A 12,659-nucleotide genomic window follows, 5' to 3' on the forward strand; every position below is an offset into this window, starting at 1 on the left:
TGGATTAAAATAAAAAATCTTGTGAAATACCCATATGCTTTCCTTGGATATCAGTCCTGGGATGTGGGACGGAAATGAAGCATTTCTGTGTCTGCCAGCTGCACACTTGCATTGCATGTATGGCACTTTGGAAGAAGCAGAAGCAACACATCTTGTCTGCAATACTCCAGACTACAGAGATAAGAAACCATAGAAAGTAATAAACAAAGCCATAGCAATGCAGTAATGTGATTCTGTGGAAATCTTTGTATTAACTCTCTTTGTGAGGCTAGAAAACATGGAGGTAAACAGCATGGTTGCAGATAAGAATTCATATTTTTGATGAATACTAAGTGGTTGTTATGACTTATTTACTGATCAGATAAAAAGTAGGGTCATGAAATAAATTTTATTGTAACAGACATTGAAAAGAGTAGAACAGTTTACCTTAAAGAGGTGCTAAGTTACATAGTTAAATGTAGCATCAGAGATTCTGTTTTTAATAAGTCTTGAATGGGTTTTCTTTTCTGATTTCTTTTATTGCTTTTTGAACTTATCAAAGCCTCCAGCATTGCTAGAATTAGATTTCAGTAAAAAGTTGAACAACTTAATGTATATCACATAAAATTAACTTATTTGGTTTGCTTGAAGCCTGCTACTCCAAAATTTCATTTCATGTATTTTAGTACCTGTGTTGTGGGAAAGAAATGAATAGTTGTTCCCTGTTCCCCTTTCCAGAGTCATGCATGACTCTTCTCAGTGTTTCTCAAAAGTATGAGAAAATACCTACAGGGTCTGTCCCAAGACAAGGCAACCAATGCCTTTTTCTGATTTTGAAGCATATGCAAATTTGAAATAAGTTCTTATACTTTCTTTGTAGCTATCACTGCAAGAGCAAATAATAATGCTCATTATTTCCATCATCATCTCTAACCCTAGCCAGACTCATAGAACTGCTAAAGGCTAAAAGATACTCTAAAGGAGTTGTCTCATAATAATATACTCTATATTTTGGCTGACTTATGTTCTTAATATGACTTAATATGTTCAGATCCTCTTGAATAACAGTGATTATATAAACATTGGCATTTCTGTAATTTACAAACTTATTTCTTTCCTTTTCTGCTTTGAATGGCATGAAATGTATTCTCCACTTCATGACAGTGCTTAGCAACCAATCTTCAAGATACTAAAATAATGTGTTTCTTACTCTCTCACACTTACTTTGTGCTACTAATTATTAAAACACTCTTAATTAATCACTATCACTATCTTCAACACTGACCAATTAAGTGGCACTTCTAGGAGTGTAGTTTAATCACACATAAAACAAAATATCTTCATCTTAGTTTTGATATTTGCTATTTTAAAAGCAATCTATTTTAAAAGTCTAAACACAAGTATGGTGGTCACGTTTTATCTAAGTATTTCTCATTCTTACCGTGTTAGAAAACAACCTACTGTATTCGAATTTAGAAAGAAAAAATATAATGCGAGCTTCAGGATATCTGGCAACATTTTCAGCATCAGTTCTTATGAAAAAGTATAGCTTAAACTATTTTTAGGGGTTTTTCTGATACACATGATGTCTGTGAGCTAAGTTTGCAGGAAGGGACTGCAGCAATTTCAGGCAGCAAAAATATGTGGTGAACTGAAATTAGAGAAAGCATTAGCAGTTATTTACCCTATCTTCTTTTTAATTTAAAACACTAGAAAGGTTGCCTAGGGCTCTAATCTAATTTAATCATTCAATATAAAAGGCTTGGGGGAATCTTCTCAATGTCTACAAATTCCTGAAGGTATACTAAGAAGATGGAGACAGGATTGTTTCACTGTCACTCAGTGCCAGAATAAGAGGCAATGGGCACCAGAATGCTAAGTTTGAAATCTGGTAAGAAGGTTTTGTTTTTTTAATGATTTTTTTAAAATGTAAGAGAGCTGCAAGGTAACTGCTTTTTTTGTCTGACTTTTTTCTGAAACTGAAATGACACAATACAGATCATAGGGAATACATAGAAGGATAAAACTTAATCCATATGACAACAGTAGAAACTTTATGGATAGCAGTTTTTGAACAAAACGGAAGTCAATTTTTCTATGTCAGGAAGTAACCAGCAGCTCTGACCATCTGATATGAAACTATAAATCCAGATTCAACCAGGCACATATTTATGTGCTTCAATGAACCAATGCCTAGAGAACGGAACAGTCAATTAAAGATCTGGAGAAAATTTACAGGATGTAACCAGTATTTTAAAAATCATTCATATTCTCCAAAATTGAATATCTAACAGATAACAAACTTTAATAATAATAAAAAAAAACCTCTGTTATAATTTGGTCCTAATTCTTCTAGCCTCGTACATGCCCAACTTTCAAATTAGGAATGGAATATCTCTGTGAGTATGAACAAGATCAAGTTCTCTATGTCTTTCTCTTCCAAGAACTTAACTAATTTGTGTTTATAGTATGTTGCACAAATGACTCAGAGAGCATCTGTGAAAAGAACTGAGTGGGCCAACGTTTTCTATCAAGTACTATGATACATTTTGCTCTTTTCTCTTTGTAAATTATGAACAGATTTTATTTTTTCATCATTCCTTTCTTCCATTAAGTTGGAAGTTGTTGTCAGCTTTCGTATCAGCCTTCATCCAGCTCTATTCAATGACAGAAGCTGTCTGCTCTCTCCAAAAAAAGTGGAAGACCTAGAGTGAGGGTCCTAATCAGTGTAAGGTGTTTGCAACAGCCCTTCCTCTAGTAAATACTGCTGCCAGAATAATTTGCCAGACTGCCTTCTACAAGAAACCTGCTTGACAAAGCAAAGCCATTCATAGATATTTGGGTAAAGGAGTTACAATCTGCATTCCTATGCATGTCCATTGAAATGATCATAAACTTTTTGCATACTTCAGATCTGTCATCTCTTCACTGCATATGTTTGAGAGTGACATGTTTGAAGAAGAATATGCTCAGTTTGTTTTCATATCTGTTCAGTAACCTTGGCCAAAAAGGTTCTGAAAATTATTAATTAAATAATTCAAATGTGCATTCACAAAAACCTACTTCTACTGATAGCAAAGAGCAGGCTCAATTTAAAGTCAGTTTTTCACACAGAAGCAGTACTACTGGAATATTTTGTTTAATATAATTTTTCAGTAGGAGTATGCAAAAGAAAAATAGGTGGTGCTTTGTGTAAAATGAAACTATATACAAACTATTGTAAAAGTTGGATGCTGAACATATGTCATACAGAATTATTCCTTAAGTTTATTTTAGATTAGACTTTTCTGGATGATTGTCATGCCTGGCTGGTATCTCCTGATTCTGGTATACTTTTTAATACAAGTATGTGTCTTCATACACGTCCAACTCTTGTCTATTAAGGGAAATATTAGGAAACTCCTTTAAAAATAAAGCACACAGTACAACACCTTTGCTGGTACTACTGAATGTAGGAATTAAGCAGAATAAAATTACCTCACCATGTCCTTTCTTACCCATCTGTGACTGTATTGATGGCCCTGTGAAAATCACTGGTGGTATCTGCGGAAGTACATACCAAGGGGCACTACAGATCCACTTTTGTTTTGCTGTAGTCAATCTGCCCTTTGACTATGCCACATCTCTGTAACTTAGTTTGGATTACAGGAATGTTATCTCATTGTTGCCCGTCAGATTGAGGATAAACACAATTAATGCAGTCCAGTAAATCAAAGACAGAACTTAAAAAAATAAAGTGTCAGGTATGAGCACAGCATTACCAAAAGAAAACGAATGTCTAGGGGGATTGTAGAGTACCCTGGCAATTTTTCTTCACAGAAGTTAAAATGAGATAAATTAAGCTGTTACCATGACAAAACCCAGGCGGTTTGGAAAGTCTTCATGAGACCACTAGAAATGCAGAAGATTTATGAGGAAATGGGTCTTCTAAATACAGGTGTAACATGTTGGAGAATGACTATATGGGCAGAGTTTTAATCATACAATTTGTACTGGGTCCTTCCAGTAAGGCAGTAGCAGTATTTCCCTGTCTAATCATAACTCACGTAAAAATCAATTTTGAAAAATCCACTAGACTTTTTTTTCTTTTCGAGTTCATGAGAAATAATTTATAACATTAGGTACTAAATGGTGTCTTATAAGCATAGAAACTATGAAAGATGTTCAAATATATGTTGTTTTGTATAATAACTCTCATCACTTGCTGGTATTATTCTTCCTCCTTTTTGCTGTCTTTCTATGTCTAAATTATTTACTGAAGCTGCCTACACTGATAATTTTATAGCACTAAAATATGAATCAGTAGGTTTCTTCATATCTTAAATTTGTAGAATGGCTTTAAAAATTGCACAGTACATTGTGTAAACCAATAAGTAGCTGCATGCTATTGTAAGGGACTTATTTCAGAGTAACTTGGAGCTTCTGTGATAACTTTAACTTCCCTCATTTTAAATATTTCTGTATGTTGATTGAGGACATAAAAACTGATTTCACAACACTATTAAAAGACATGAGTCTTAAGATACCTAGGAAATACTTGGCAGTGAAGCATGTTTTCAAGGACAGATTTTAAATGACTTTTTCATAGACAGAAACATAAATCAATGGCAAAATGTTTTGTAAACTGGATACGAAAAGTTTTCCTCCTCCTATTCTGATTTCATATGCTTTTCAAGTATCAAATTGAAATGTTGACTTAAATCATGTTTTCTAAAGCATAACTTTCAAGGCAATAGGAAAAATCACCATAAACCTGGCTGACTTTCTATTAACATGTTGATGAAACTATAAACCATCTGAAATGTTTTTTCAATATACTGTTTAATGCAAATATAGTAATATCCTTCTTGAACTATTCTTTAGTAATCCAAATTCATTGCTAACAAGAAAAATGTTGATGTCATTTCAGTGAGTTCTGATTGTTGCTTAAAAGCACCACAGATTCTGCCCATACATATGTGAACATAAGTTGTTGCCAGTGAAAAAATTGTCTGAAGATTTGAAATGTCACCCCTCCCTTTTTTTTACAGTTTAGTGAAGCATTTGGCAAAACTGAGAGAGATTTTGACCACACTGAGATATATAGCCATAGATAATTCATGTTCTATTTCATTTCTGGAAAATTACGCTTTTCACTTACTTTGTTTCTGGACATCACAATATTAGGGAACAGTTTCTGGTATGAGAGCAGAAATTCACCTTGGTAGGTAACATGCTATTAAAAGATAACAGTAAAACAGCAAACACTTGGCCGAAGTCAGAGAGCTTTAAACTGATTTAGAATCTTCCAATTAGAAACTACCCCTGGATTGGATATAAATACAGAAGATAGTGATGAATATTTAAGGTTGGGTTACTTTTTCTGTTCCTACAATTTAGAGATGCAAATAGTGAATATAGTTTTACATACACAATAATTGCTTATGCTATTTATCTCATTTGGATATGGATATGTAACTGCTTGATTAAACCTAAGAGGTAATTATTATGAGTCTTCCTCAACACTGTGTCACATTGACGTAATACTAGAATAATTCACTGGTGAATCAGACTCCATAAATCTACAGAGCATAAATAGTCTTCAAAGTATTTGGTCTTATATTACTGCAGGTGTGAAAAGAAGGTACAAATAAGGTCATTCTGAATGTATTTCTATTATACACAGAAATCTTTTTGACTTTGCCTTCACAAGCCTGTATCTTACCATTTATAACAGCCCAAATATTAGCACATATGCAAAATCTCTGAACTGTATTTAAAATATAAAAGTGAAATATTTTTAAAAGTTTCTGGTATCTTGCTAATGTTAAAATGACACAGATAACCCTTACCTGAGCAATATATATCAAACATCTAGCAAACTATTTTATCAATTAATTCACCCTATCTAACAGCAACAGAATCAAATAAAAGATGATTCAGTTCTTGTATATTTCTCTCTATCAGAATACTTTTCACCTGTGTCATCTTTCCTTATGCATATAGATGAGGAATTGAGCCATTTCAATGTTTAGATCACAGCAGCTGAAGATACATCCTAATTTTGACTACTGTGGCTTGCAGATTTTAATTATATCCACTCTGAGAAATGATAATGCTTTATCTGTAATTTCAGAAAAAACTGTATGAAATAATCAGAAACTATGAGTACTTTTTCTTCTGTTGTCTTGGGAATGTGTGCAAAGAATCAGAGTGGGAAGCCCTGATTCTCATAGAATCACAGAATCAGAGAATGGTTTGGGTTGGAAGGGACCTTTAAGATCATCTAGTTTCAAACCCCCTGCTATAGGCAGGGGCACCTCCCAGTAGATGAGGTTGCTCAAAGCTCCATTCAGCCTGGCCTTGAATATCTCCATTGAGGGGGCATCCACAACCATGCTGGGCAACCTGTTAATCTGTTCCAGTGTGTCAGCACCCACACAATAAAGAATGTCTTCTTAATATCTAGACTAAATCTACCTTTTTTCAGTTTAAAGCCATTTCCTCTTGTTCTGTCTCTATATGCCCTTACAAAAAGACCCTCCCCTCCTTTCTTGTAGGACCCCTTCAGGTATTAGAAGGTCACTATAAGGTCTCCTTGAGCCTTCTGTTCTCCAGGCTGAAGAGCTCCAGCTCTCTCAGCCTGTCCCCACAAGTAAGTTGTTCCAGCCCTCTGATTATCTCTGTGGCCCTCTTCTGGACCGGCTCCAGCAGCTCCATGTCTTTCTTGTGTTGGGGTCCCCAGAATTGGACACAGTACTCCACGTGGGGTCTCACAAGAGCAGAGTAGATGGACAGAATCACCCCTCTTGCCTGCTGGTCATGCTTCTCTTGTTGCAACCCAGGATACAGTTGGCCTTTTGGTATGCAAACACATGTTGCCAGCTCATGTTGAGTCTTTCAGCACTTCCAAATTCTTCTTATAGGGGCTGCTCTCAAGCCGTTCTCCACCTAACCTGTATCTGTGCTTGAGCCTGGCCTGACCCAGGTGTAGGACCTTGCACTTGACCTTGATGAACTTCATTAAGTTGGCATGGGCCCACACCTCAAGCCTGTCCAGGTCCCACTGGATGTCATCCCTTCCCTCTAAGCACATCAACTGTACCACTCAGCTTGGTGTCATCTTCAAACTTGCTGAGGGTGAATTTAATCCCATTGTCATGTCATTCTTATTGCCACTGACAACAATGAATAGGTCCAGCAGAAAACACTACAGTTGGGTTTAATCTCACTTTGATTTCTGCAATTTTACATGAGGGTTAGTCCAGTGATGTCATAAATTGACTCTAGATTTATCTAAGGCAAGAAATAGACCTGTCCCAGGGAAAATTTTATTTTCTATTTGAAGTTCTATGTGACCTGAAGTTCATCAAGGCCAGGACCTCTTTTCTGACAGAAATCAATACCAGATGCACCACTGGAAAGCATAAAAGTACTGTGTCAGAGTGATATGTCCGAGTTGAAATTCCTTTCTGTTTTCACTGGTGGTTTTTTTTCAGTAATATTATTTTTAAAAATGTCTATACTTTTGGTACCTTCCCCTCCACAGAGGCTTTTATTGAAGATTTCTGCCATTTGAACAAAGTTTCGTTAGCACTCTCCAGCATTGTCTTCTACCCTATTAAAAAAGAAATACTGTAACATAAGTTTTGTCAAATCGTTGATGCATTTTCTCAGCAAGGTAGTGACCCAGAAATAGCCCTGGCAATAACACATGTACTCCAATCTGAATGTCGCTACTCTTTAGGGTAACTGAAATCCAGGTTTCTATCTGAGTTGATATAGATATGCTCCCCTGCTCCAATACTGGCAAAAGTTGAACAGCCAGCTCTTGGTTTCCATAATTTACATGCCTTAAGCATTGCGTTTATCAGATATTTTTGTTTTCAACTAATAAAAACACTTTCCACCTAAGTTGTACTTCCTTCCAGAAAGGATACTCTAACTACTCAGTACAGCCAAAGCATAACAATTGCATAGAAGAAATAGCAGCATATAGTACAGATATGTGATTGCGATTAGGATGTAACGCAACTGGAAATTAATTAGGAGCCATTATGTCTGCTTATTTATATTTATACTTTTAAAGCTTTCTAAATTTAGATTAGAGTAGTGTAGTACAGAACACTGGAATACAGTAGAATAGAATAAAAATGGAATGGAATGGAATGGAATGGAATGGAATGGAATGGAATGGAATGGAATGGAATGGAATGGAATGGAATGGAATGGAATGGAATGGAATATTTAGGAGAATAGCATATATAGGAGGGAGCTTCAAATATCATTGAGTCCAACTGCTTGACCACTTCAGGCTTAACTGAAGGATAAAGCATATTCATGAATGTATGGTCCAATTGTCTCTTGAACACTGACAGCCATGGAGCATCAACCGCCTCTCTAGGAAGCCTGTTTTCGTGTTTGACCACTCTCAAGGTTCAGCAATTTTTCTGATATCCAGTCTGAACCTTCCCTCACATAACTTTACGTTGTTTCCTTGAATCCTACCATCAATTGCCAGGGAGAAGAGACCAGTAATATTAAGCTTTAATATTAAGCTTTAATATTAAACTTTAATGTATTGCTCTTTAACAATTATTTTGTGAATTCCATTAATCATCAGGAAATTGCATGATACAACACAAAGCACAAGATAAGATAGATCTTAGAGTCTATCTTTTTGCTGGAAAAGATAGGGCACCCTGGGAAAGCAGTAGAGGAAGTAATAGATTCTGAGGAATGTATAAATTTGCATAAACAAAAGCAGACTGCTCTTTATAGAGCTGGAATGAACATTATCCTGTTTTGCTCACAGATAACACATCACTGTTATGTTTACTTAAAATACAATTGAAGGTAGTCTGTAAGTTCACTACAAATAAATCATGACTACAGCCAGCATTTCAGAATGCTGAAGCTATTTTTTATTGTTAAAGGTGTTTTAATTCTTTGAGAAAGGTACTGAAACTATAGAAGCAGTAAAGGAAATGACAGAAATCTAAAATCTACCTAGGAATTTGATCAGAAATGTGGTTCTTTCTCATAGATGGACCAAGCTCATTTATAAGGAAAGGTAATAGCTGTACTATCTGTCAAAATATTTTATATGTACAAAGGAAATGATGCAACAGCTTTGTGATTTGGGCAAATGTTATTGTCTTTATAGACTGATGGGTTTGCTGAAATAGGAAATGGTAATGATTTGCACATAACTACAAGGGTAAATCAGTCTGAGAGAATTCTGAGGAATCTGACTTTCTCTTATGTTCAGATGAATGCACTGCTTTATTTCTCTAATTTTATTTCACAAATGAAGAGTACAGGGGAATATGTCCTTGCATTTTGGAGCAGGTAGCAATGAATTACATGTGAAAAATATCATCCAGCTGGTAAACCCTTTCCCTGAATTTTGAGACAATACTGCCTTTGTACATCTCCTTGACCATTATTCTTTTAAGCAAGAGAAGGTCTGACATTCTTACTAGTTTCCACAATTGCTTCAGCACATGCCACTTATATTATGTCTTTTATTTCAACCTAAATATTTGTAAATATTTATGTGCCTAGTGTTCAGTTACCAGCCCAATCCACTGAAAATACATGGATTACATGCAAAAATTTGCTTGAGTTATCTGATCAGCTTCTGTTTTATCCGTATAACCTCATCAGTGCATAGCATTCACTCCCACTACCTTATGCACAGCAGACTTTCATTCTAGCTGTTTCACCATATAGAAAATTACAGCATTTTAATTGGAAAATAATGAGGAACAGTTCATCCAAAATAAAGAGATGAGAAAAATGCCTGTGTGGGAAATATATCTTGATCCAGAATTAGTTTAACTGATACAAACATCAGAATCTACAACCTTGTGTATTCTATTCACAATTTCTGCAATAACAATTTATGGTATCAGAAGTGACAAAATAGTATGTTTGATTGGATGTTAAATACGCCTCAAAAATGAGAGATGATTAAGAAATCTGCCATGAGTCTAGATCAATTTCTGTAAAACAAACTGTTGAAATAAAAAAGGAAGACATGCTAACAAGAATAAACGTCTATGTGTCTAGTTGTGAAAGCTTCAAAGCATTCAAATGAAATAATCACCACTTTGTACTCACTTTTCTCTTTCTGTGCCTACAAGGCAGACACCCACATTACTATGGAGCTTATTTATCTCTGGTAAAGACACAGAGAGGTTTTTTTAAATCATTTTTAAAACCAGATGATGATCCTTTCCTTTAATTCCTAACACAGCATCAGACAGAAATATGAAATTAAGCAGGACTGTGAGGTATTCAAGCATCCATGCAGCAATTAAATTAAAAACCATTGGAAGAAAACAATCATAGTACTGAGACCAAACCTTCTGTCATTTTGATTGCCCTAAGAAAATAGCATCAGTGAAAGTATATAATAATTGCTAAGTGTAAAAACTTACATAAGAGTTCTATTCCTACCTTCTGCAGCAGCACATCATCTTTACATTCTGCTACAATATATATTAAGTAAATATGCATTTTACACAGAAACACAAAACTGCATATTTTAATGAGTCTTGTTATTTAAGACACTGATAATCAGGAGGATAGCATAAGAAAATAAGATCATTTTTTTAACTCTATGAGGCCTCTGCACTTACCTTCACAAATAACTATACATTCACTGCATCATATATATTCAAACTGCTCTGACAAGATATATGTAGAAGTTTATCTTTAGAATGACATAATTTCCAAACTACTCAGCCATCATGATTCTCCCATTCTAAATTTGTTCTGTGGTTTATCCCTGGCAAATAGCTCAGCCCCAAAGAGATACTCACTCACTTTCTCAAAGTAGGATGGGGGAGAGAATGGGAAAGGTAAAAGTCAGAAAATTTGTAGCTGGAAATAAAGGCATTTTAATAGGCAAACCAGAAGCTGCATACACAAGCACAGCAAAACAGTAACTCATTTGCTAGCTCCCATCAGCAAGCAGGCAGATGTTCAGACACTCCCAGGAAAGCAGGGCTCATCACATGAAGCAGTTTCTTGGGAAGACAAATGTCATCACCCATAACGTATACCCCATCTTCCTTTCTGTCCAGCTTCTATTGCCAAACATCATATGATACCATATTACATGTCCTTGTCTGGTTCAGCTGTCCTAATTCTGTGCACCACCAGCTTCCTGTGCTCTCAAAACTCCTTGCTGGAAAGGCAGTGAGAGAAGATGGAAAGTCTTTGTCTCTATGAAAGCTCCACTAAGCAAGAACTAAAGCATCCATGTGTTATCAAAACTGTTTTAATCACAAATCCAAATCACTGTACAGGCTGCTTTGAAGAAAGTTAACTCTGTCCCAGTCAAGACACTAATACCTGCAAAGTAAACGGTTAGGACTGCTTAGTCATGGGGTCATTCAACACCAACAGATCATGAATGCCTTGGAACAAGCAAAAGTGATTATCAGAAGGTATCCATCAGAACATAGCATGAAAACTATATGAAAATTGTCCATGCAAAATTTTTATACCTGCTTCTAAACAGTGTAATGGGTTTACTTAAACTGAACCTATTAATTGGAACATCTTAGTTAAAAATAATTTTTCATGTTAAAAGATACTGATAAACACAAGAAGTCCAGCAGAGGGCTACAAAGATGATAAAAGGGTGTGGAACACCTCCCTTATGAGGAAAGGCTGAGGGACCTGGGGCTGTTCAGCCCTGAAAAACAAGACTCAGAGGGGATCTGATCCATGTCTATAAATATCTAAAGAGCGAGAGGCAAAGGGACAAGGCTGGATTCTTCTCACCAGTGTGTGGTGGAAAAGGGGAAATGGCCACAAACTGAGGCATACGAAGTTCCACACACATACATGTGGGAACTTCTTCCCAGCGCAGTGACAGAGCACTGGCACAGGCTGCACAAAGAGTTGGTGGAGTCTTCTCTGGTGATGTTCAAGTCCTGCCTGGACGTCTACCTGTGCTATGTGGGCTAGGGAGCTGCTTTGGCAGGGGGTTTGGACTTGATGATCTCTAGAGGACCTCTCCAACCCCTACAATTCTGTGATTCTGTGATATAATAAAATATGCTTCATTTTTCTTTACATGATAACATGTAATAGTCTGTTTTTCACTTGCATGTTAAATTCAGTTTCTCCACAACTATAAGGGTATGTGGAAAGTGAAAACATATGTTTCATTAAGGTTCATAGATCAAAAATCTTTTCAGTGCAAAGAGGTTAATAAGAAAAGGAGGAAACACTAACCCAGAACACAAAGAGATAAAAACCTGATAGACAGAGGATAACAAAAGGTTTCCATCAGTTACAAAAGTTTCATCAATAATGGATGAGGTGTTAAGGAATTCCACATGGTAATCATCCTGGACTTTGCAACTCATAAGGGGAACAAGAGGAACACAAAGATTTGGAATATTCAAAGGCAATGGCAATGGCAATTACTCAGGAAGGTACTCAACAAAAACTTGTCAGTGAGGCTTGTCATTGCACTTCTGTGTGTGAGCCTTTGGTTATTTGGACAGGAGATTTCATCTGAATATTAGCTTTTCTGTGTTTTTATTGTTGACGTTGTTTGTCTCATTAATTTATATATTCAAAGATAGTGCTACCTCCCTAGTCCACTCACAGTCATCAATGTTTCTACATCTTTAATGTGTGGTCTTCAATAAATACATATATATATATATAATTAT

The sequence above is a fragment of the Cyrtonyx montezumae genome, unplaced genomic scaffold (assembly GCF_038088225.1).
Source record: "Cyrtonyx montezumae isolate F1298 unplaced genomic scaffold, pur_monq_1.0 scaffold_12, whole genome shotgun sequence".
NCBI lineage: Eukaryota > Metazoa > Chordata > Aves > Galliformes > Odontophoridae > Cyrtonyx > Cyrtonyx montezumae.